We start from the raw sequence: 26,781 nt of genomic DNA, 5'->3' as shown, positions 1-26,781 counted from the left end.
GACTGGGTGTTTCAGTTTCGAAGACTAGAAATTCAAGATGAAACTTTCAGCAGGGTTGGTTTCTTCTAAGGGCCATGAGAGAAGGGTCCTTCCCAGGCTCTTTCCTTGGCTTTTCAATGGCCATTTTCTCCCATTGTCTTTATATTGTGTTCCCTCTGTACACATCTGTATCCAACTTTTCAGTCATATTGGATTAGGGCACATCCTAATGACTTTGTTTTAACTTAATTACCTCTGTAAAGACCCTGTCCCCAATATGATCACATGCTGAGATACCAGGGGTTAGGACTTCAACATGTGAATTTTGGAGGGTACACAATTAAGCCCATGAGAAGATCTTTAGCCTTTTGAGAAACATCCCATTAAAAGTTCTGTTATGTGGCTACTGTTAAAAAGTCAACAAATAACAGATGTTGGCGAGGTTGGAGGAAAAAGAGAATGCTTATACACTGTTGGTGGAAATGCAAATTAGTTCAGCCCCTGTGGAAAGCAGTTGGGAGATTTCTCAAAGGGATAAAAATGGAACTATTATTCAACCCAGCAACAACTTAACTGGGTCTATATCCAAAGGAAAATAAACTGTTCTACCCAAAAGTCACCTGTACTCATATGTTTATCACAGCACTATTCACTAGCAAGGACATAAAACAGACAAAGATGCCTAGCAATGGTGGATCGGATAAAGAAAATGTGCTACCTACATATCATGGTATACTATGCACTCATAAAAAAGAATGAAGTCATGTCCTTTGCAGCAACATGGATTCAGCTGGAGGTCATTATCCTAAGTGAATGAATGCAGAAACGGAAAACCAAATACCATGTATTCTCACTTATAAGTGGGAGCTAAACATTGGGTACACACAGACATAAAGATAGGAGAAATAGACACTGGGGACTCCAAAGGTAGGGGTGAGGGGGAAGAAGGATTGAAAAACTATCTGTTGGGTACTATGTTCACTATTTGGGTGACAGGATCAATAGGAACCCAAATCTCAGCATCACACAATATACCCTTGTAACAAACCTGCACATGTACCCTTGAATCTAAACAAAAAATTCCATTCTGTTTCTTACATGATCTCCTGTAGCTGAACAAGTAAAATATTATGAACACCTTAGTTTGTTCTGCCTAGGAATGTTTGTACTGGCTCTTCCTTTAATCTGGAATTTTTTTTTCCCAACTTGTCATGTAGCTTGCTCCATCACTTCATTCAGGCTTCTAATTAAATATCACTTTCACAGAGAGGATCTCCCAGACCACTAGGTAGTGCCTTCCTTTTACCCCCATCACCTTCCACTATCAATCTTTTTACTCTGCTTTATATTTGTTTATAGTCCTTAGTAATATACAAAATTAACATTTTAAAATTTACTTGAAAAATAGACATAACAATAACAACAACCATATCTAGCATTCCCTGTGTGTTTACTGCATGCTAACTCCTTCTTTAATCACCTCATATATATTATTTTATTAAAATCTAGCAACCATTTGAAGTAGTCACTTTTTATTTTTAATTGAAAAATAACGGTTGCATATATTTATGGGATACAATGTTACATTTTAATCTACATGTACATTATAGAAAGAGTCAATCAAACTAGCATATTCATTGCCTCACCAAATTATCTTTTCTGGTTAGAATATTAAAAATATATTTTAGCAATTTTGAAGTATGCAATATATTAACTGTGGTTACCATAGAGTGCAATAAATCACTAAAGGTATTCCTTTAGTCTAACTGAAACTTTGTACCCTTTCTCAACATCTCTACTTTCCCCACTTCTCCCTCCCCACCCCCATCCCCCATCATCTGATAACTACTTTTTAATCTCTGTTTCTATGAGAACAACTTTTTTAGATTTCACATACAGTACTTGTCTTTCTGAGCCTGGCTTAGTTCACTTAGCCTAATGTACTCTAGTTTGAACCTTATTGTTGCAAATGACAGAATTTCCTTCTTTTTAAAGGGTGTACAGTATTTCGTTGTGTATATATACCATATATTCTTTATCCAGTTATCCATTGATATACACTTAGGTTGCTTCCATATCTTGGCTATTGTGAATACTGGTGAAATAAACATGGGAGGGCAGATATCTCTTTACATTACTGATTTTAATTCCTTTGGATATTTGCCTAGAAGTGGGATTTCTGAATCATATAATAATTCTACTTTTCACTTTTTTGAGAAACCTCCATACTGTTTTCCAAAATGGCTGTAGTAATTTACATTCCCAACAGTGTATGCGACTTCCCTTTCCTCTACATCTTTGCCAACACTTACTATTTTGTTTTGTTTTGTTTTTATTTATTTTATTTTTTGTATAATTTAAAAGTTATTGGGGTTCAGGTAGTGTTTGGTTACATGAGTAAGTTCTCTAGTGGTGATCTGTGAGATTTTGGTTCACCCATCACCTGAGCAGTATACACTGCACCCTATTTATAGGCTTTATCCCTCCCCCACCTCCCACCCTTTCCCCTCAAGTCCCCAAAGTCTATTGTATCATTCTTATGCCTTTGCGTCCTCACAGCTTAGCTCCCACATATCAGTGAGAACATACAATGTTTGGTTTTCCATTCCTGAGTTACTTCACTTAGAATAATAGTCTCCGATCTCATCCAGGTCACTGTGAATGCCATTAATTCATTCCTTTTTATGGCTGAATAGTATTCCATCACATATATAAATCACAGTTTCTTTATCCACTCATTGATTGATGGGCATTTGGGTTGGTTCCATGGTTTTGCAATTGTGAATTGTGCTGCTATAAACATGCGTGTGCAAGTATCTTTTTCGTATAATGACTTCTTTTCCTCTGGGTAGATACCAAGTAGTGCGATCACTGGATTAAATGATAGTTCTACTTCTAGTTCTTTAAGGAACATCCACACTCTTTTCCATAGTGGCTGTATTAGTTTACATTTCCACCAGCTGTGTCAAAGTGTTCCCTGATCACCGCATCCACACCAACATCTACTGTTTTTTGATTTTTTTTTTTTATTATGGCCATTCTTGCAGGAGTAACGTGGTATCACGTTGTGGTTTTAATTTGCATTTCCCTGATCATTAGTGAGATTGAGCATTTTTTCATATGTTTATTGGCCATTTGTATATCTTCGTTTGAGAATTGTCTATTCATGTCCTTAGCCCACTTTTTAATGGGATTATTTGTTTTTTTTCTTACTGATTTGTTTGAGTTTGTTACAGATTCTGGATATTAGTCCTTTGTCAGATGTATAGATTGTTAAGATTTTCACCCACTCTGTGGGTTGTCTGTTTACTCTGCTGACTGTCCCTTTTGCTGTGCAAAAGCTCTTTAGTTTAATTAAGTCCCAGCTATTTTTCTTTGTTTTTATTGCATTTGCTTTTGGGTTCTTGGTCATGAAATCCTTGCCTATGCCACTGTCTAGAAGGGATTTCCCAATGTTGTCTTCTAGAATTTTTATAGTTTCAGAAGTCCTTAATCCACCTTGAGTTGATTTTTGTATAAAGTGAGACATGAGGATCTAGTTTTATTCTCCTACATGTGGCTAGCCAATTATCCCAGCACCATTTGTTGAAAAGAATTGTTCTTTCCCCACTTGATTTTTTGTTTGCTTTGTTGAAGATCAGTTTGCTTTGTTGTAAATACTTACAGCTTTTCCTCTGGGTAGATACCAAGTAGTGGGATCACTGGATTAAATGATAGTTCTACTTCTAGTTCTTTAAGGAACATCCACACTCTGTATTTGACTGTAAGTATTTGACTTTATTTCTGGGTTCTCTATTCTGTTCCGTTGGTCTGTGTGCCTATTTTTATGCCAGTAGCATGTTGTTTTGGTGACTATGGCCTTATAGTATAGTTTGAAATCAGGTAGTGTGATGCCTTTCAGATTTGATCTTTTTGCTTAGTCTTGCTTTGGCTATGCAGGATCTTTTTGGTTCCATATGAATTTTATAATCTTTTTTCTAATTCTGTGAAGAATGATGGTGGTATTTTGATGGAGATTGCGTTGAGTTTGTAGATTGCTTTTGGCAGTATCGTCATTTTCACAATACTGATTCTATCCATCCATAAGCATGGGATGTGTTTCCATTTTTTTGTGTCATCTATGATTTCTTTGAGCAGTGTTTTGTTTTCCTTTCAGAGTTATTTCACCTACTTGGTTAGGTATATTCCTAAGTATTTTATTTTATTTTATTTTATTTTATTTTATTTTATTTTATTTTATTTTATTTTATTGTGGCTATTGTAAAAGGGGTTGAGTTCTTGATTTGATTCTCTGCTTGGTCATTGTTAATGTATAGAAGAGCTACTGATTTGTGTACATTAATCTTGTATCCGGAAACTTTGTTAAATTCTTTTATCAGTTCTAGGAGCTTTCTGGAGGAGTGCTTAGGGTTTTTGAGGCAAATGAGCATATCGTCGGCAAAAGGTGAAAGTCTGACTTCCCCTTTATCAGTTTGGATGCCCTTTATTTTTTTCTCTTGTCTGCTTGCTCTGGCTAGGACTTCCAGTACTATGTTGAAGAGGAGTGGTGAGAGTGTGCATCATTGTCTTGTTCCAGTTCTCAGAGGGAATGATTTCAACTTTTCCCTTTTCAGTATTATGTTTGCTGTAGGTTTATCATAGATGACTTTTATTACATTGAGGTATGTCCCTTGTATGCCAGTTTTGCTGAGAGTTTTAATCATAAAGGGATGCTTGATTTTGTCAAATGATTTTTCTGCATCTATTGAGATGATCATGTGATTTTTGTTTTAAATTCTGTTTATGTGGTGTATCACCTTTATTGACTTGTGTATGGTAAATCATCCTTGCATCCCTGGTATGAAACACACTTGATCATGGTAGATTATCTTTTTGATATGTATTGGAGTTGGTTAGCTAGTATTTTGTTAAGTATATTGGCTATGTTCATCAGGGGTATAGGTCTGTAGTTTTTTTTGTTTGTTTGTTTGTTTTGTCCTTTCTTGATTTTGGTATTAGTGTGATGCTGGCTTCATAGAATGAATTAGGGAGTATTCCCTCTTTCTCTCTCCTGTGGAATAGTGTCAAAAGGATTGGTACCAATTCTTCTTTGAATGTCTGGTAGAGTTCTGATGTGAATCCATATGGTCCTAGACTTTTATTTTTGTTGGTAATTTTAAAATTACCATTTCAATCTCGCTGCTTGTTATTGGTCTGCTCAGGGTATCTAATTCCTGATTTAAGCTAGGAGGGTTATATTTTTTTCAGAAATTTATCCACCTCTTCTGGGTTTTCTGTCTGTAAAGGTGTTCATAGTAGCCTTGAATGATCTTTTGTATTTCAGTGGTGTCAGTTGCAATTTCGCATTTTGTTTCTTTTTTTTTTTTAATTATACTTTAAGTTCTAGGGTACATGTGCACAACGTGCAGGTTTGTTACATATGTATACATGTGCCATGTTGGTGTGCTGCACCCATTAACTCCTCATTTACATTAGGTATATCTCCTAATTCTATCCCTCCCCCCTCCCCACTTTGTTTCTTAATAAGATTATTTGGTTTTTCTCTCTTCTTGGTTAATCTTGGTAATGGTCTATCAATTTTATTTATCTTTTCAAAGAATCAGCTATTTGTTTCATTTATCTTTCATATTTTTTTGTTTCAATTTCGTTTAGTTTTGCTCTGATCTTGGTTGTTTCCTTTCTTCTGCTGGGTTCGGGTTTGGTTCATTCTTCTTTCTCTAGTTCCTTCAGGTGTGACCTTAGAATGCCAGTTTGTGCTCTTTCAGTCTTTTTGATATAGCCATTTAGGGCTGTGAACTTTCCTCTTAGCACTGCCTTTGCTGTATCCCAGAGGTTTTGATAGGCTGTGTCATTATTGTCATTCGGTTTGAAGAATTTTTAAATTTCCGTCTTGATTTCATTTTGACCCGATGAACATTTAGGAGCAGCTTATTTGATTTCCATATATTGGTATGGTTTTAAAGCTTCCCTTTGGAGTTGATTTCCAGTTTTATTCCACTGTGGTCTGAAAGAGTGCTAGATATAATTTCAATTTTCTTAAAATTATTGAGGTTTATTTTATGGGCTATCATATGGCCTATCTTGGAGAAAGTTCCATGCACTGTTGAGTAGAATGTGTATTCTGTGGTTGTTGGATGAAATGTTCTGTATATATCTATTAAGTCCATTTGTTCCAAGACATAGTTTAAATCCATTGTTTCTTTGTCAACTTTCTGTCTTGATGACCTGTCTAGTTCTGTTAGTGGAGTATTGAAGTCCCCCACTATTATTGTGTTGCTGTCTATCTCATTTCTTAAGTCTATTAGTAATTGTTTTATAAATTTGGGATCTCCAGTGTTAGGTGCATATATTTTAGGATTGTGATATTTTCCTATCGGACAAGACCTTTTACCATTACATAATGTCCCTTTTGTCTCTTTTAACTGCTGTTGCTTTACGGTTTGTTTTGTCTGATATAAGAATAGCTGCACCTGCTAGCTTTTGCTGTCCATTTGCATGAAACGTCTTTTTCCACCCTTTTACTTTAAATTTATGTGAGTCCTTATATGTTAGGTGAGTCTCCTGAAGGCTGCAGATAGTTGGTTGCTGAGTTCTTATCCATTCTGCAGTTCTGTATGTTTTAAGTGGAGCATCTAGGCCATTTACATTCAGTGTTAGTATTGAGATGTGTGGTGCCATTCCATTCATCATGCTATTTGTTGCCTGTGTACCTTGGGTTTTTTGTTTTTGCTTTTTAAATTGCATTTTTGTTTTATAGGTCCTGTGTGATTTATGCTTTAAAGAGGTTCTGTTTTGATGTGTTTCCAGGATTTGTTTCAATATTTAGAGCTTCTTTCAGCAGTTCTTATAGTGGTGGTATGGTAGTGGCGAATTCTCTCATCATTTGTTCTCTTGAAAAAGACTGTATCTTTCTTCATATATGATGCTCATGATGCTTAGTTTCACTGGATACAAAATTCTTGGCTGATAATTGTTTTGTTTGAGGAGGCTGAAGATAGGGCCCAAATCCCCTCTAGCTTGTAGGGTTTCTGCTGAGAAATCACCTGTTAATCTGATAGGTTTTTCTTTATAGGTTACCTGGTACTTTTGCCTCACAGCTCTTAAGATTCTTTCTTTCATTTTAACTTTAGATAACCTGATGACAATGTGCCTAGGTGATGATCTTTTTGTGATGAACTTCCCAGGTGTTCTTTGTGTTTCATGTATTTGGATATCTAGGTCTCCAGCAAGGCTGGGGAAGTTTTCCTCAATTATCCCCTCAAATATGTTTTCCAAATTTTAGATTTCTCTTCTTCCTAATGAATACTGATTATTCTTAGGTTTGGTCATTTAACATAATCCCAGACTTCTTAGAGACTTTCTTCATATTTTCTTACTCTTTTTTCTTTGTCTTTGTTGAATTGGGTTAATTCAAAGACCTTGTCTTCAAGCTCTGAATTTCTTTCTTCCAGTTGTTCAATTCTATTCCTGAGACTTTCCAGAGCATTTCACATTTCTATAAGTATATCCAATGTTTCCTGAAGTTTTGATTGTTTTTTTATTTATGCTATCTATTTTCTTGAATATTTCTCACTTCATTTCTTGTATCATTTTTTGGTTTTCGTTGCATTGGGCTTTGCCTTTCTCTGGTGCTTTCCTGATTAGCTTAATAATTATCTCCTGAATTGTTTTTCAGGTAAATCAGAAATTTCTTCTTTGTTTGGATTCATTGCTGGTGAGCTAATGTGATTTTGGGGGGGGATTGTTAAAGAGCCTTATTTTGACATATTACCAGGGTTGGTTTTCTGGTTCCTTCTCATTTGGGTAGGCTCTGTCAGAGGGAAGGTCTAGGGCTGAAGGCTGTTGTTCAGATTCTTTTATCCCACAGGGTGTTCCATTGATGTAGTACTCCCCTCTTTTTCCTATGGATGTGGCTTCCTGAAAGCCAGGCTGCAGTGATTGTTGTCTCCCTTCTAGGTCTTGCCTCCCAGTAAATCTACCAGGCTCCAGGCTCTTACTGGGGGTTGTCTTCACAGGGTCCTGTGATGTGAACTGTCTATGGGTCTCTCAGCTGTGACTACCAACACCTGTTCTGGTGAAGGTGGAAGGGCAGTAAAATGGACTCTGTGAGGGTTCTTAGCTTTGGTAGTTTAATGTTCTATTTTTGTGCTGGTTGGTCTCCTGCTGGGAGGTGGTGCTTTCCAGAGAGCATCAGCTGTGGTAGTATGGAGAGGAGCTGGTGGTGGGTGGAGCCCTGGAACTCCCAAGAGTATATGCCCTTTGTCTTCAGCTACCAGGGTGGGTAGGGAAGGACCATCAGGTAGGGGCAGGAATAGGCATGTCTGACCTCAGACTCTCCTTGGGCAGGCCTTGCTGTGGCTGCTGTCGGGGATAGAAGTGAGGTTCCCAGGTCAATGGATTGTTTACTTAGGATGATTGTGGCTGCCTCTGCTGAGTCATGCAGGTTGTCAGGGAAGTGGGGGAAAGCGAGCAGTCGCAGGCTTCACCCAACTCCCACACAATCTGAAGGGCTGGTCTCACTCCCATTGTGCCACCCCCAACAGCACTGTCTATTTCCAGGCAGTGGGTGAGCAGGGCTTAAGAACTTGTCCCAGGCTGCCCACCTCCCAGCCGTGAGATAAAAGGGCTCTGGTTCTTCCCCCACCTGTGGAGTCTGCATGCTAGATTTACACCCTCCCCTGAGTTCTGGCCAGGAGGCCTCTCACCTGGTTCAAATTGTTACAAAGTTCAGCTGGAGACCTCCTACTCCCTGTGGTTATCTCCCCGCATCTCTGGCCACCCTCCCGAAAGGATCCCTGTGGTGCCAGGCAGGAATGGCCTGCCCGGGGACCCAGCAAGCTCCCAGGGCCCTTCCCACTGCCTCCTCCACCCCTGCATTTCACTCGGCTCTCTAAGTTGACTCAGCTCCAGGTAAGGTCGGAAACTTCTCTGGCAAACTAGACCTTCAGTTTCCCCACACCCCGTGGGAGTGTATGTTCGGGAGTGGAGAATATCCCATTTCCACTTCTGTAGTTTGGGCACTTGCGGTATTTGAGGTGTCTCCCAGGTCCTGCAGGAGGAGTATAAGCTTCCTTCAGAGGGTCTGTAGGTCCTCTTGGGATTCCTGGTTTGTTCTTGCAGTCGTTCTGGAGCAAGCCTTCACATGCTGCTCTGTCCGTCCGAGTCGGAGCTGTAATCTACTCCTGCTTCGGGTCCGCCATGATCATTTTTGACTGTTTTTTTGATAATAGCTATGCTAACCGGCATGAGGTGATATTTTATGGGGATTTTAATTTGCATTTCTCTGATGATTAGAGAAATGTTGAGCACTTTTTTCATATGTCTGTTGGCTATTCATATCTTTCTTTGAGAAATGTCTGCTCAGATTCTTTGCCCATTTTTAAATTGGGTTATTTGTTATATTGCTATTGAGTTGCTTGAGTTCCTTATATATTTTATATATTATACCTTTATCATATGTATGGTTTGCAAACATTTTCTTCCAATCTCCTGTGGGTTGTCTCTTCACACTGTTAATTGTTTCCCTTGCTGTGCAGAAACTTTTTAGTTTGATGCAGTTTCATTTGTCTGTTTTTACTTTTGTTGCCTGTGGAGCTGTTGAAGTCTTATCTTAGAAATAATTTCCCAGACAGTATCATGGAGTTTTCTCCTATGCTTTCTTTTAGTAGCTTTATAGTTTTTGGTCTTATATTTACATTTCTATTCTTTTTTAGTTGATTTTTAAGTATGATGTGAGATAATGGTGTAATCTCATTCTTTTGTGTATGGATACCCAGTTTTCTCAACACCAGTTATTAAAGAGATTGTCCTTCCCTCATTGTTTGTTCTTGGAAACTTTGTTGAAAATTAGTTGAGATAATTGCTATTTCTAACACCATTTTGCTAATCAGGAAACATGCTTATTGTCTTATTTATCATTGTACATTGCATGACATATGTTAGGAACATAACTATTTGTTGAATGGCTACAAAGTTGAAACAAATAGAAATTGATAAAGTCAGCTGGCAGGGCTTGGTTATTCATATCCAGAATTGACTTAGAGTAATAGTCAGTTTTATGTTGCTATAACAGAATGCCTGAGACTGGGTAATTGATAAAGAATAAAAGTTTATTTGGCTCATGGTTCTGGAGGCTGAAATTCTAAGGGCATGTCAGCAGCTCTGGTAAGGGCTTCATGCCACATCATACATGGTGGAGAAGCAGAAAGGGGAATTGGCATGTGCAACAGGAGCAAAACATGAGGGGCAGCCTCACTTTATAATAACCCACTCCAGCCATAACTAATCCAGACCCTTAAGAGGGAGAACTCACTTTCTTGAGAATTAGCCAAGTCCCATAACAGTGGTATTAATCCCTTCATGAAGATGAAGCCCTTGTGACACGAATACTTCTTAAAGGTCCCACCACTTCTCAACACAGTTACATTGGGAATCAAATTTCAACATGAGTTTCAGAGGGGAAAAACCATATTCAAAACACAGCAGTAATTTTTAAAAATATTATTGAAATGGGAAGACAACACTTTTTTATAGATCTCACAATGTCTAAGAATGTATACATGGACTTTCATGGCATAGGACCACTAAATTATATGATCAGTGGTTCTCTACTAGAAGTATGCATTGGAACCAACTGGGGAACTTTAGGAAACTAGTAACTGCCTGCTCCCAGATTCACTGAATTAGAATTCTTTGAGAAGGGTCAAGGCATGTGAGTTTTGAACTCTAGACTAAAACTTCAAACTAAACCTAGAGGTAGAAAAAAAAAACTTTACTGCCTTGGGGGTCAGGGTGATCATAACTTGCTAGGCAGACAGTGAAGTAGCCATTGAAACCAGCATGGACTTCAGAAGTCATTTGGCCAGGGTTCAATTCCTGGCTCCAATGTTATGAAATAAATGTTTATGTCTTTTGAAATTCATATATTAAAGTCTAATCCCTAATGCTACTTGGAGATGAAGCCTTAAGGAGGTAGTGAGAACATGAGAGTGGAGCCCTCATGAATGGGATTAGTGATTGCATACGAGGCCAGAGAGCTAGCTTGCTCTTTTCCTACCATGGAAGAATACCACAAAAAGTCGAAAATCTGCAACTCAGAAGAGGGCCCTTACCAGAAAGTAGCTATGCTGGTACCCTGATCTGAGACTTCTAGCCTCCAGAATGGTAAGAAATAAATCTTTGTTGTTTACAAGCCACTCAGTCTATAGTACGTTGTTGTAGCATCCTGGATGAACTATAGCAGGGGTAGAGGAAGGAACCTTACGGCCTTGGGGTCAGGGCAAACATAGCTCATTCCTGCTATGTGGGGACGGGGGTAGCACATTGGAACCATCGTAGACTTTGGAAGTCATTCAGATCAGGATTCAAATCCAAACTCTAGCCTTGCTTTTGGTGTAAATAACTTAAACTCTTGGAGCCCAAGATTCCTCAAATGTAGAATGAATATAAAATTTTCTGTTTTATAATGTCATTCTGAAGATTAAAGAAAATTAAATAATGTTTGACACAGCATCTGGCTCAAAAGTAAGTCCTCAATACATTAAAACTACTCTAAATAAAAAGCCCAAGGGAAAGGAAGGGAATGGAGGGGATAGCTTTTTTGTTTTGTGTAAGTATATTAAAACTAGTCTTTTTTTGTTTTAATTTATTTTTTTGTAGAGACTGGTCTTCACCATGTATGTTGCCCAGGCTAGTCTCGAACTCCTGGGCTCAAGCCATCTGCCTGCCTTGGCTTCCCAAAGTGCTGGGATTACAGGCATGAGCCATCGTACGTGGCCAAAACCAGTCTTTGGAATATCTGAAAGAACTCCTTGAGCCAGAATTTGCTACTCTAAGCACACCAGAGCTTTTTAGATGTACTGAATCCCACTGTGACCCTTGGTAGCAAAGTTTTTAGCTGTAGAATCACCTTCTTGGTCATGATTAATAAAATCTGAAATCTCACAAGAAGTCAGGAATGATTTCTTTCTAACCCAGAGATTCTTGAGGCTGCTGCGAAGTAGCAGTGACCAGTATCTCCCACTCAGTTACAAAGGACCAAAGGTGATTTTAGCTACAGTGCAAGGGAATAAATTGCAGCTAACTTTTAATTTGGTCCAAACTGAATACTTTGAGAAAAATTATCAGGTATTGTTTAATTATCTCAACTCATCCTAATATCCTAGCAAAGGAAAATGGTCACCCACAAGTAGATTTAAGTGGAGAACCTACTGGAAACTAAGAATAGTTCTCCATCATGTGGATGACCTGGCAGGGATTCTACCCTCAAAGACACTGTCATTTCCAAATCCTGCAGAAAATCTGACATTGTCGGCCCTTGCTCAGTAGATGCAAAGGTGATTAGCATTCAGTTTGAATCACTTATTCTTTCTGTTGTTCACCGGGCACAGTTTAAGTGGAAATAATTTGCATAACTGAATGTTCTTGTCTTCTGTGTTGTGCTGAGAGCTTCTTGTGAGTTACTCCATAAGGTGAATTAACTTAATGGATTCAGTATGTATCAAAAATTAACAGATGTTTGATGAAGTCTAAATTTATTTTGCTTTGTTTAAAGATGTGATTTAAGCTCATCTGTCTTCAAAACGCTCCCAAATGATTCAAATAAATAGTTAACCACTGGGCATGTTACCAAGGTAAGGCTCTACCCAAAGAAAATATGTATGCCAAATTGTATTTTAATTTTTCAAGGAAACAGATGATTTTCATTGTTTAAGGTGTCTACTACTTCTAAGAGGAGGCTAGAGCCTATGCTTTGCTGAGTTTTTCTGTAGCTTCTGGAAAATTGAGGAAACAAATTTGCCAGCAAGAGCGGTGTTCTATATTAGGAAACGTGCACATTGGCAGATGGTCAAGGGAGTGCTACCTGAGTGTAGAGAGCCATTTAGTACCATTCAAATTTAAATCTCTAATTTTAGCTGAACACGAGAGTGGAGCGATAAACCCATTTGTCGCATTTATGCTTGGCTGAAGTCAGAGGAAATGCAATATTGGTATTATCTACTCTCATAGTTATGGACATGCCTATTTGCAAATGGGTCATTGTTTAAATGCATTTATATAGTAATGAAAGCATAACTTCCAACTGAATCACTTAATGGAGATAATAATACCACTTGTCAAACAACTACTGCAGAGTATTTACCATGTGGTAAGTGGAATTTGGGAACAGGATTCTATTTTCAAGGACACTCTTTCACAACATGACATACATCTACATTGGCTACACAGGGCTAGAAGATACACGCAGAGCAGTTTTAGGTTGATAAAAATAAATCATCCAGTTTTCTTTGAAAACACATTTCTATTAGGTATTCTATAAAAACTTCTGAAGCATGCAGTTTAAAAACTGAATACCCATTTACTCTCTCCCAGGACTTAAACTGAAACATTTTCTCGGCTGTTTTTTAGTGATTAGTTTATTAGTGATTCAGTTACTATAGTTAGTATGGTGGGGCAAAGAAATTTAACATGTTAGATTACAACTAACAGTTTAATTCCTATTTCAGAAATACAAATATTGTTGGAGGTGAAAGGAATCTTAGAAGATGCTCTAGTTCAACTCCTTCATTTGACAGATAAAGAAAAACTAACTTGCTTAAGGTCAAACCACTAATTAATGGCAGAATCAGAAGACAGGTCTGGGTGAGCCCAGATTAATTAGGACAATTAAAATTAACAGCAGAACAAGCCCTATCAATAATTTTCGTGACAATACTTCATTCTATCCATTTTCTTTTTGCTCACTGTAAATTTATTGAAAAACAAAATTACAAATAGATCACTGCTGTGTCCATTGCAAAATCATGTATAATTATATAAAGAAATTAACTAGAATTTCTAAATTAGTAAGGATTTCTGGAGAAACATACAAAAACATTTGTGAAGTCATATGGTTTCCTGATATTGCATTTCATAGACCTCCTACTAGCTTTTTGTCTGAAGGTCAGCTCAGCACTGCTGAACAACCTCTGCAGGGAGCAAGAACTTATCTGAAGATTGGAAGGTTTGTATTGCTTTATGGATCCTTGATAGGCATAAATTAAGAATTTGGACTTTGAGGTCATTGCGTGTGTGTGTGTGTGTTTGCAGGTATTTCTTCCTCTCTTCAAAGAGTGAATACACTAAATCTCTAGCCAAAGCCATGATGATACTCTTGGAATTTCAGGGCATTTAGATTCGAGTTCCTACAATAACCCTGTACTCCCACCTCCTGCCAATAATACCCTTGATTTAGATTTTTTTCTTTATGTGAATATTCTTATTTTATCCCACACTTAGCACACATTTGGGGTGCATGTGTACATCTTTTACTTCATATATGATTTTTTTTCCTGTGAGACTGAATGAAGAAGGATTAAAGGCTTTAATTGAAGATGGGAGTTATCTTGGATTCTCTAGATGCTTCTCTTTCTGTTACTCTTCATATTTCATCTATCGACAAACGTAACCTTTTGTGTCTTCTATATATTTTTATTTTTATTTTATTTTACTTTAAGTTCTGGGATACATGTGCAGAATGTACAAGTTTGTGACATACGTATACATGTGTCATGGTGGTTTGTTGCACCTATCAACCAATCATCTAGATTTTAAGCCCCACATGCATTAGGTATTTGTCTTAATGCTCTCCCTCCCCTTGTCCCTCACCCCCCCGACAGGCCCCAGTGTGTGATGTTCCCCTCCTTGTGTTCATGTGTTTCTATTGTTCAACTCCCACTTATGAGTGAGAACATGCAGTGTTTGGTTTTCTGTTCCTGTGTTAGTTTGCTGAGGATGGTGGTTTCCAGCTTCATCCATGTCCCTGAAAAGGACATGAACTCTTTCATTTTTAAGGCTGTATAGTATTCCATGATGTATATGTGCCACATTTTCTTTATCCAGTCTATCATTGATGGGCATTTGGGTTGGTTCCAAGTCTTTGCTATTGTAAATAGTGCTGCAGTAAACATATGTGTGCCTGTGTCTTTATAGTAGAATGATTTATAATCCTTTGGGTACATACCCAGTAATGGGATGGCTGGGTCAAATGGTATTTCTAGTTCTACATCCTTGAGAAATTGCCACACTGTCTTCCACAATGATTGAACTAGTTTACAGTCCCCCCAACAGTGTAAAAGTGTTCCTATTTCTCTACATCCTCTCCAGCATCTGTTGTTTCCTGACTTTTTAATAATCACCATTCTAACTGGTGTGAGATGGTATCTCATTGTGGTTTTGATTTGCATTTCTATAATGACTAGTGATAATGAGCTTTGTTTCATATGTTTGTTGGCTGTGTAAATGTCTTCTTTTGAGACGTGTCTGTTCATATCCTTTGCACACTTTTTGATGGAGTTGTTTGTATTTTTCTTGTAAATTTGTATAAGTTCCTTGTAGATTCTGAATATTAGCCATTTGTCAGATGGACAGATTGTAAAAATTTTCTTCCATTCTGTAGGTTGCCCGTTCACCAGGATGATCATTTCTTTTGCTGTGCAGAAGCTCTTTAATTAGATCTCAGTTGTCAATTTTGGCTTTTGTTGCAATTGCTTTTGGTGTTTTACTCATGAAGTCTTTGTCCATGCCTACATCCTGAATGATATTGCCTCCATTTTCTTCTAGGGTTTTTATGGTTTTAGGTTTCACATTTAAGTCTTTAACCCATCTTGAGTTAATTTTTGTGTAAGGTGTGAGGAAGGGGTCCAATTTTCTGCCAGTTTTCCCAGCACCATTTCTTAAATAGGGAATTCTCTCCCGGTTGTTTTTGTCAGTTTTGTGGAAGATCAGATTGTTATAGACTTGTGGCATTATTTCTGACATCTCTGTTCTGTTCCATTGGTCTATATATCTGTTTTGGCACCAGTACCATGCTGTTTAGGTTACTGTAGCCTTGTAGTATAGTTTGAAGTCAGATAGCATGAGGCTTCCAGCTTTGTTCTTTTTGCTTAGAATTGTCTTGGCTATTCGGGTTCTTTTTTGGTTCCATGTGAAATTTGAAGTAGTTTTTCATAATTCTGTGAAGAAAGTCAATGGTATCTTGATGGGAATAGCATTAAATCTATAAATTATTTTGGGCAGTATGGCCATTTTCACAATATTGATTCTTCCTATCTATGAGCATGGAATGTTTTTCCATTTGTTTGTGTCCTCCCTTATTTCCTTGAGCGGTGGTTTATAGTTCTCCCTGAAGAGGTCCTTCATGTCCCTTGTAAGTTGTATTCCTAGGTATTTTATTCTCTTTGTAGCAATTGTGAATGGGAGTTCACTCATGATTTGGCTTTCTGCTTGTCTATTATTGGTATATAGGAATGCTTGTGAATTTTTGCACATTGATTTTGTATCCTGAGAATTTGCTGAAGTTGCTTAACAGCTTAAGGAGTTTTTGGGCTGAGACGACGGGGTTTTCTAAATATACAATAATGTCATCTGCAAACAGAGACAATTTGACTTCCTCTCTTCCTATATGAATACCATTTATTTCTTTCTCTTGCCTGATTGCCCTGGCCAGAACTTCCAATACTATGTTGAATAGGAGTGGTGAGAGAGGGCATTTTTGTCTTGTGCCAGTTTTCACAGGGAATTGTTCCAGCTTTTGTGCATTCGGTATGATATTGTGTATGGGTTTGTCATAAATAGCTCTTATTATTTTGAGATATGTTCTATCAATACCAGTTTATTGAGAGTTTTTAGCATGAAGCAATGTTGAGTTTTATCAAAGGCCTTTTCTGCATCTATTGAAATAGTCGTGTGGTTTTTGTCAGTGGTTTTGTTTATGAGATGGATTATGTATATTGATTTGCATATGTTAAACCAGACTTGCATCCCAGGGATGAAGCTGACTTGATCGTGGTGGATAAACTTTTTGATGTGCTGCTGGATTTGGTTTGCCAGGATTTTGTTGAGGATTTTCATCAGGGATATTGGCCTAAAATTTGTCGTTGTTGTTGTTCTGTCTCTGCCAGGTTTTGGTATCAGGATGATGCTGGCCTCATGAAATGTGTTAGGGAGGTGTCCCTCTATTTCTATTGTTTGGAGTAGTTTCAGTGGGAATGGTACCAGCTCCTCTTTGTGCCTCTGGTAGAATTCCGCTGTGCATCTGTCTGGTCCAGGGCTTTTTTGGCTGGTAGGCTATTAATTACTGCCTCAATTTCAGAACTTGTTATTGGTCTATTCAGGGTTTTATATGTGTTCTATATTTCTTAAGCCCATCTCCCTTTTCTATCCCTATCATCATTGTAATAATTCCTTGTCATTGTTCTTCCATCTCTATCATTATTGTCAATAACTCCCTATCATTGCTGCAATGGTGTTCTATCTTTACTCCCTACATGGCATAAGGCCTTTCTTTCATCCTGTGATTCCTTCTATCTCTCCTCTCTTTTTTCCAGAGAGTGCTTATTCTACACTATTGGTCTGTGCACACTGAACCATGGTTCTCCATACACACTCCATTAATTTTACCTCTGTGCCTTCATTCGTACTCTCACAATGCCTGAAATGTCATGGCCTTACTTCGTTGCCTGCCTAACTCCAACTTGTGATTTTTTTGAAGGCACAGGATACTTTATTCACTGAACAGACATTCATATAGCACTATTATATACTAAGCATCATTCTAAAATAAGAGTTTGTAAACTATGACCCACGGATCAGATCTGGTCCATTGCTTATTATTTTTCTGTAGCTTTATTGAGATAAAACATGTGTATCATGAATTTTATCCTATCAAGTACAATGAAAATTTTTTCATATATTGAGAGTTGTGCAAACATAACCACTTGTCTAATTTTAGGGCATTTCTACTGCCCCCTCGAGAAAATCCATTTCTCGACCGGGCACGGTGGCTTACACCTGTAATGCCAGCACTTTGAGAGGCAGAGGCAGGCAGATCACGAGGTCAGGAGATCGAGATCATCTGGCTAACCCGGTGAAACCCTGTCTCTACTGAAAATACAAAAATTAGCCGGGTGTGGTGGTGGGTGCCTGTAGTCCGAGCTACTCGGGAGGCTGAGGCAGAAGAAGGGTGTGAACCTGGGAGGCAGAGCTTGCAGTGAGCTGAGATTGTGCCACTGCACTCCAGCCTGGGTGACAGAGCAAGACTCCATCTCAAAAAAAAAAAGAAAGAAAGAAAGAAAGAAAAAAAAGAAAATCCATTTTTCATCATTCCATTGCCCTCTCCCTGAGACCCTCCACTTTCTGTCTCTATGAATTTGTCTATTCTGGATAATTTATATAAATGTAATTATACATGTGGTCTTTTGTGACTGGATTTTTTCATGTAGCATAATATTTTAAAGGTTCATTTGTGTTGTAGTATGTATCAGTGCTTCATTCCTTTTTAGTGCAAAAAAAATTCCATTGTATGAACACACAGCATTTTATTTATTCTTTCATCAGTTGATAAACATTGAATTGCTTTTGCTTTTTGGCTATTATAAATAATGTTGCTATATAAATATTTTTATACAACGTTTTATGGGGATATATGTTTTCATTTCTTATATATCTAGAAGATAAATTTTTGGATCATATGGCACCTCCATGTTTAACTTTTTATGGAACTGCCAAGCTGTTTTCCACAGTGGTTGTACCATTTCGCATTTCCACCAGGGTTCAAATTTTTCTGCGTCCCAGTCGATATTTGTTATTGTCCATTATTTATTTTATATATTCCAGTGAAAGTGAAGTATTATCTCATTTTGATTTTGATTCACATTTTCCTAGTGATTAATAATGTTGAGAATTTTTGATGTACCCACTGGCTTTTGTATATCTTCTTTGAGGAAGTAGCCATTCAATTGATTTGTCCGTTTTTAATTGAGTTATTTGACTTTCTACAGTTGAGTTTTAAGAGATTCCCCCATTCAATGGATTGTCTGCTACTTTCTTGAATCTGAATTAGATTTTACACTTTTTCTTGACTCAATTCTGGTAGTTTATGTCTTTCTATAAATGTCTCTGTTTTACCCAGGTTACCTAGTTTGTCGGATACAATTTTTCATGGTGTTCTTTTTTTTTTTTTTGAGATGGAGTCTCGCTCTGTCACCTAGGCTGGAGTGCAGTGGCGTGATCTGGGCTCACTACAAACTCCACCTCCCAGGTTCACGCCATTCTCCTGCCTCAGCCTTCGGAGTAGGTGGGACTACAGGCGCCTGCCATCACACCCGGCTAATTTTTTGTATTTTTAGTACAGACAGGGTTTCACCGTGTTGGCCAGGATGGTCTTGATCTCCTGACCTCATGATCCACCTGCCTCGGCCTCTCAAAGTGCTGGGATTACAGGCGTGAGCCACCGCGCCTGGCCCATGGTGTTCTCTTTTAATCCTTTTTATTTCTGCAAGACGGGTAATGATGTCTAACTTTTATAGCTCATTTTTGCAATTTGAATCTTCTTTTTCTTTTCTTAGTCTAATTAATGTTGTTGACCTTTTTAAAGAAACAACTTCTGGTTTTGTTGATTTTCTGTAGTACTTGTCTATTCTTGATTTCAGTTATTTAACGTTTATTTTTTCTTTCTTCTGCTTGCTTTGAATTTAGTTTGCTTTTTTATTTTTATTATTTGTTAAGGTGGAATGTTAGGGTATTGATTTGAAATCTTTCATTTTATATTAATGTTTATAAATCTCTCAAAATCTCTGGAATACAGCAAAAGCAGTGCTAAGAGTGAAGTTTCTAGAGATAAATGCCTATATCAAAAAGATAGAAAGATCACAAATTGACAACCTTATATCATACCTCAAGGAACTAGAAAAATAAGAAGAAACCAAACCCAAAGCTATCAAAAAGAAAAATAACAATCAGACCAGAACTAAATAAAATTAAAACAAAAAATTAATACAAAGGATGAATGAAATTAAAAGTTGGCTCTTTGAAAAGATAACCAAATTGATAGACCACTAGCTAGGTTAACCCAAAAAAGAGAAAGTTTCAAATAAAACTCAATCAGAAATGAATGTGGAAACAGTACAACTGATAACACAGAAATACAAAAGATTGCCCATGATTACTAAGAACATCTCTGTGCACACAAACTGGAAAATCTAGAGGAAATTGATAAATTCCTGGAAAGATACAATCCTCCAAGTTTGAATCAGGAAGAAATAGGAATCTTAAACAGATCAATAATGGGTAACGAGATTGAATCAGTAATAAAAAATCTCCCAACAACAACAAAAAAGCCAGAATTTACAGCCAAATTCTATCAGATATTCAAAGAAGAACTTACACCAATCCTACTGAAACTGTTACAAAATATTGAAAAGGAAGGAGTCCTCGCTAATTCATTCTGTGAAGCCTGTATCACTCTGATATCAAAGCCAGAAAAGGACACAACAAAGAAAGAAAAGTGCAGACCAATGTTCCTGATGAATATAGATGCAAAAATCCTCAACATAATACTAGCAATCCAAATCCAACACCATATCAAAATGATAATTCAACACAATCAAGTGTGTTTCATCCAGGGATGCAAAGATTGTTCAACATACACGCATTAATAAATGTGATTACCATGTAAACAGTATTAAAAACTATATGATCATTTCAATATATGTAGAAAGAAACATTTGATAAAATTCAGCATGTTTTCATATAAAACAACCTTAACAAACTAGGCATAGAAGGAATATACCTTAAAATAATAAATGCCATATATGACAAACATATAACTAACATAATACTGAATAGAGAAAAGTTGAAAGCATTCCCCCTCAGTGCTAGAACAGACAAGGATGCCCACTTTCACTACTTCTATTCAACACCGAGCTGGACATGGTAGCCAGAATAATAAGGCAAGGGAAAGAAGTAAAGGGCATCCAAATTGGAAAAGAGTAAGTCAAACTATCTCTGTTTGCTGATGATATAATCTTATACCTTGAAAACCTCAAAGTGTCCTCCAAAAGACTTCTAGATTTGATTAATGAATTCAGTAAAGTCTCAGGTTACAAAATCAACGTATACAAATCAGTAGCATTGCTATACACCAATAACAGCCAAGCTGAGAATCAAATCAAGAACTTGATCCCATTTACAATGGCTGCAAAAGATTAATCTCTAGGAATATACATAACCGAAGTGATGATGAATCTCTACAAGGAGAACTAAAAAACACTGCTGAAAGAGATCACCGTTGAAACAAACAAATGAAAAAAAAATTCCATGTTCATGCATAGCAACAATCAATATTGTGAAAATGACTGTAATGCTCAAAACAATCTACAGATTCAATACAATTCCTATCAAAATACCAATGTCGTTTTTCAAAGAATAAGGAAAAAATATCCTTAAATTTATCTGAAAGCAAAATGGAGCCAAAATAGCCGAAGAAATCTTAAGCAAAAAGAACAAAGCCAGAGGCATCACACTACCCAACTTCCCAACACTACCCAAATTATACTAGAAGGCTATGGTAACCAAACAGTTACCATACAGTATGGCACAGGTGTAAAAGTACACACATAGACCAACGGAACAGAATAGAGAACCTAGAAATAAAGTCAAATACCTACAACCAACTGATCTTTGACAAAACACACAAAAACACATACTAGAGAAGGTACACTCTATTCCATAAATGGTGTTCACGAAAAAGAATGAAACTTGATCCCTATCTCTCATCAGAGACAAAAATTAACGCAAGATAGATTAAAGTCTTAAATGTAAGACCTGAATACATAAAAATTCTAAAAGAAAGGTTAGGGAAAACTCTTCTAGACATTGGCCTAGACAAAGAATTTATGACTAAGATCCCAAAAGCAAATGCAACAAAAAGAAAAATAAATAAATGGGACTTAATTAAATTAAAACTTTTCTGCCAGCAAAATAAATAATCCATAGAGTAAACAAACAACATAAAGAATGAAAGAAAATATTCACAACCATATACCTGGCAAAGGACTGACATCCAGAATTTGCCAAGGATCTAAAACAAATCAGCAAGAAAGAAACAAATCCCATTATATATTAGGCAAATGACATGAACAGATATTTCTCAAAAGAAGATATATGAATGGACAACAAACATATACAAAAATCCTCAACATCACTAATCATAAGGAAAATGCAAATTAAAACCACAGTGAGATGCCACTTTACCCAAGTCAGAATGCTATTCTTAAAAAGTCAAAAACCTATAGATGTTGGTGAGGATGTGGTGAAAAAAGAGTGCTTAAAACACAATTGGTGGGAATGTAAATTAGCACAACCTCTACGGAAAACAGTATAGAGATTTCTCAAAGAACTAAAAATAGACCTACCATTTGATCAGCAGTCCCTCTACTGGGTATTTACCAAAGGAAAATAAGTCATATAAAAAGGTATCTGCACTTGTATGTTTATTGCAGCACAATTCACAATTGCAAAGACGTGGAACCAACCTAAGTGCTCATCAGCCAATGAGAGGATTAAAAAAATGTTGTGGGTGTGTTTGTACATATGTGTATGTATGTGTGTATTCACATATATATGTACATATATTTGTGCATATATACACATATATAATTAATCGATTGTAAGTAAAAACCACTTGTACTCATAAAGCTATTGAAATAAATATTTTTAAAAGTTAGATAAATACAGCTATAAATTTTTCTCTAAGCATTGCTTTAGCTGAATTTCATACATTTTAGTATATTGTGTTTTTGTTTTCATTCATCTGAAAATGTTTTATAATTTTTCCTGTGATTTCTTCTTTGACCAATGATTAAGACTGTATTGTTCAATTTTCACATATTTATGAATTTCTCAATTTTTTTCCAATTACTGATTGCTAACTTAACTCCGTTAGGATAAGATAACATACTTTGCATAATTTCAATCCTTTTAAATTTATTGAGGTTTGCTTTACACCCTAACATATAGTCTACCTGTAGAATGTTCTATATGCACTTGAGAAGACTGTGTATTCTGCAATTGTTGGCTGAACTGTTCAATAGATGTCTGCTGGGTCGAATTGGTTTATCACATTGTTCAAGTCTTTCATACTCCTGTTGATAATTTGCCTAGTTGTTCAATCTATTGTTAAAAGCAGAGTATTAAAGTCTCCAAATATTGTTGAGTTTTCTGTTTCTCTCTTCAATTATGTTAGTTTTTGCTTGATGTATTTTCAGGCTTTTTTGTTAGGTGAATATATGTTTATAATTATTATAGCTTCCTGATTGGGTGATCCTTTTGTCCTAAAGTGTTCTTCTTTGTGTCTAGAAATAATTTTACCTTTAAAGTCTGTTTTGTCTGATATTAGTATAGAAACTTCAGCTCTTTTTGCTTATTATTTGAATGATATTCTTTTAATTTCAATGTAGTTGTGTCTTTGAATCTAAAGTGTATCTCTGGTAGACAACAAATAGTTGGATTATGTTTTTGTATTCATTTTAACAAACTCTCTCTTTTGATTCAAGTGCTTATTTAAATTTAATGTAGTTAGTGATAAGGTAGCATTTACATCAGCCATTTTGCTATTTCTTTAAAATATGATTGAATTTGCCCCTTTTCCTGTGCCCAGACCCTCTGTTCAAAGGATGAAGAATCACTTATGCCAAAATGCTATGGGTTCAATAAATGGTACTAGAAGACTAAATGCTTGGTCAAGAGTCTTGTAGGGGGTTCAGTCCTCTGACCTCCTCTGCCATGCCTTTTCTTGAGTGGGATGTCAAGCTGCTCTCTCTATCTGGAGTGATATAATGAGAGCTGATAAGCCCCTAAGTATCCTGTCTCCCTTATCTTAAATTTGTGGCTCTAAGCAGATTGCAAAGAAATTAGGACAAAGTTAAATACATTGGAAAAGGTGCTTGAGGAGAGATTGACTTTCTTACTCTCATACCAAACTGTATACTTATCTATTCAGGAGGGTTAGTGTGATATTTTGATGGGTATGTAGCCTTTTGAGATGCTGATAAAATAATCTGTAATATGGCCTCTCATTATTTTGTGCAGCCTTGGCACTGAACTTGGCAATTCAGATCCTAGAGCCTGTCCTTCCTGGACAAAAATGGAAATAATATAAATTAACCCTTTCCTCCTCCAGAGAAAAATTGAAAGGCTGATGACTCAGGGTCGAGATATCTTCAAATTAATAAAGACTTCTCCCTACCCACCTGCTATTCTACATCTCTTTAAGGAAACAGCTACAATTTTTAGGACAAATTCATAAGATTAGCATAGCATCCTTTTGAATTTTCTTTTAAGATAGATTAATAGTTTATAAACATAATTTTATCAAGTTGCTTAATTTCCATTTATTTTAAAATCAAATTTTCTAAAATTACATAATATTTCAAGCAGAATTCTTTATATTAAGTTTGAAATGATAATGAAACTGCTTTTGGGGATAAGGATTAAGCAAATGCTTTTTTGATTTATAATAGAAACTGATAGGAATTGGGGATTTTAAAATTCTTTCTCATTGTTAATGGTGAGTCTAGGTGAAACAGGTCAGACCCAGTTAAATTTAGACCCGACTCTCTAATTTCTGTAAAACAGGATTAAAAATGAGAATAATCTTATGTCTGGAACATCCTGAATATTTTTATCTCTTTTTATAGGAAGATTTGATATATTTGATTGACTGTTTTTTTCTTTGTGTAGCTCAAGGCATAAAACAAAGAAATTTTAAGCAGTAAATAATCTATTTTTAGTTTATTAAGATCCAGAAATAAGACAGAGAACCAAGAGAAGAAGCAAAAAATGTAATAAGAAAAGTGAACACAGTCAATTGCAATATTTTTGTATTCTTTCCCATGAAAGATCATCATATGGTGAATTTCTCAAGTCCAGAGTTCACATTGTACCTGTGGTGTACAAATTCCAATAATGCTGTCTCTGTCTCTAGATGTAATCTACAAATCTTGGAACATGAAAAATTCAGGTAATCTGAGTAGTTGAACTAACTCACTAATCCATGGCATTTCATTTTTCATATAAGGTAAGGAGAAGAGATTTTTCACTTGCACAGACTGGATATCTTAGTCAGTTTGGGCTGCTTTAATAAAAATACCATAGAATGGGTGGCTTAAACAACAAACATATATTTCTCACAGTCCTAGAGACTGGGAAGTCCAAGATCTAGGTGCTAGCAGATCCGGTGTCTGGATCTGGTTTTCAGATGGCCATCTTCTCCTTGTGTTTTCACCTGGCAGAGAGCAGAGAGAGAGTAAGGGCAAGTTCTCATGTCTCTTCCTACAAGGGCACTAATCCTAATCGCGAGGGATCTACCCTCTTGACCTAATTACCTCCCCAGAGCCCCACCACCTAATACCATTGCACTGGGGATTAGGATATCAACATATGAGTTTTGGGGGCAAAAATATTTAGTCTGTAGGACAGGAGCTCATAAAGTGTGGTAGGTACAGATCAGTCCAGAGCTATGTCTTTCCTAAAACTCGTAAGTGCCTGGACATGAAGAAGTGTTGGAGGGAATCTATTTGCATAAGAGGCGGAAACACCTTCCTATGAAGAATCATAATGAGGAAAAGAAGAAATGAGAAATGATAGCTTGATTCAAGAATAATGCCACAGAATCAGAGAGGAAGGAGATTTTGGAGTACAATGTCCTTTTCTCAAATATTCTCCCAGTCAAGTGCCATGGACTCCTGTTGGAGTGTTCTATGAAAAGGTTATAAGATTGAGCCAGAAGAGCCAGTTCATCAAAATTCCACTAAGAAGTGAGAGTTCCACAGCCCTGTGCTGAGACCCAAGAGCAGAGTGTAAACCTAAGGTGGCGAGAGCATGTCTTCACTTCACTATGGAGGTGAAGGCAGTCAGAACTCTCAGCTAAGACTGATGTCTTGGAATAATGATGTATACTGGGTTAAAGAAAATTAAAAGAGCCTAATTTCCAAATAACACACACACGTAAAATAGCCGAACTGGTGATAAGGAAGTAAAAGCAGGAATCAAAGGTAAGAGTAGAAATTGTAAATTAGTATCTGTCACATTTGTCTTTGGCAACCACAGTTCTCATAAAGAGGTATCCTTAACTGTGGTGACAGCTTTCTGAGGTCTTGAAGATGACTAGAGAAAGGAAAAGCAAGAAAAATGATGGTACAGGCCACCCCATTCCTGAATGGGAAACACAGTGATGAACTCATAGCTCCTCTGAGAACTTCTAGGAGTCTACAGGGATTTTGAAGGGGAGCTGGAGGTCTGATAATGCTGCGTGGGTACAGTCAGAGAACACAGTGTGGAATTCTCAATGCAACCATTACTTTATTGATAGTATGATGAAGCCAGGGGAAACTATAGAACTTAAGGAAAAATATTCTTAAGGCTTTAAGAAGATTAAGTTTAAGAAGGAATAGGAACTTGAAAGAGTCCTTATATTTATATTTAGAGATCACTTTCACTTATGTTTTGATGCATCCTTCATGACAGGCTGATTTTGAAGGACTTATCTTCATTGCATAAGTGCAGAAAATAGGCCTCAGTTTCCCTGAGTTTCCAAAGTTTTAAAGCTGAGGAGTGGGAGAGTCTGGATTAGTCCTCATAGCTAATGAGTTAGTCTCCAAGAAGTGTTGCTCCAATGAGGCTTTAAGGTCCTAAATGCTGTCTCATTAGCAAGACGTCAGGAACCACTTGTGAAACAGGCACTTCATGGTTAGGGATGACTTTCAAAAATTGAGAGAGAAAATGAGTAATTACAAAATAAAATTCTACATTTATTAAGTTGGGCACAATATACTTTATAAGGAATAACCAGAAGCAGGTTGGAGCAGAACTGGTGGTATGGCCGTAATGTGTGGCCCCCTGAGCACAGGTAAGATGGGGCATTGCCTGGAATAGCCTGAATCAAACATCCTCTCTTGGAAACAGGATCCTTGCTCCAGACATTTG

The sequence above is a fragment of the Gorilla gorilla genome, chromosome 3 (genome assembly GCF_029281585.2).
Source record: "Gorilla gorilla gorilla isolate KB3781 chromosome 3, NHGRI_mGorGor1-v2.1_pri, whole genome shotgun sequence".
In the NCBI taxonomy this organism is placed as follows: Eukaryota; Metazoa; Chordata; class Mammalia; order Primates; family Hominidae; genus Gorilla; species Gorilla gorilla.
The sequence above is the reverse complement of the archived record's forward strand: the minus strand, read 5'-3'. Positions refer to the sequence as shown.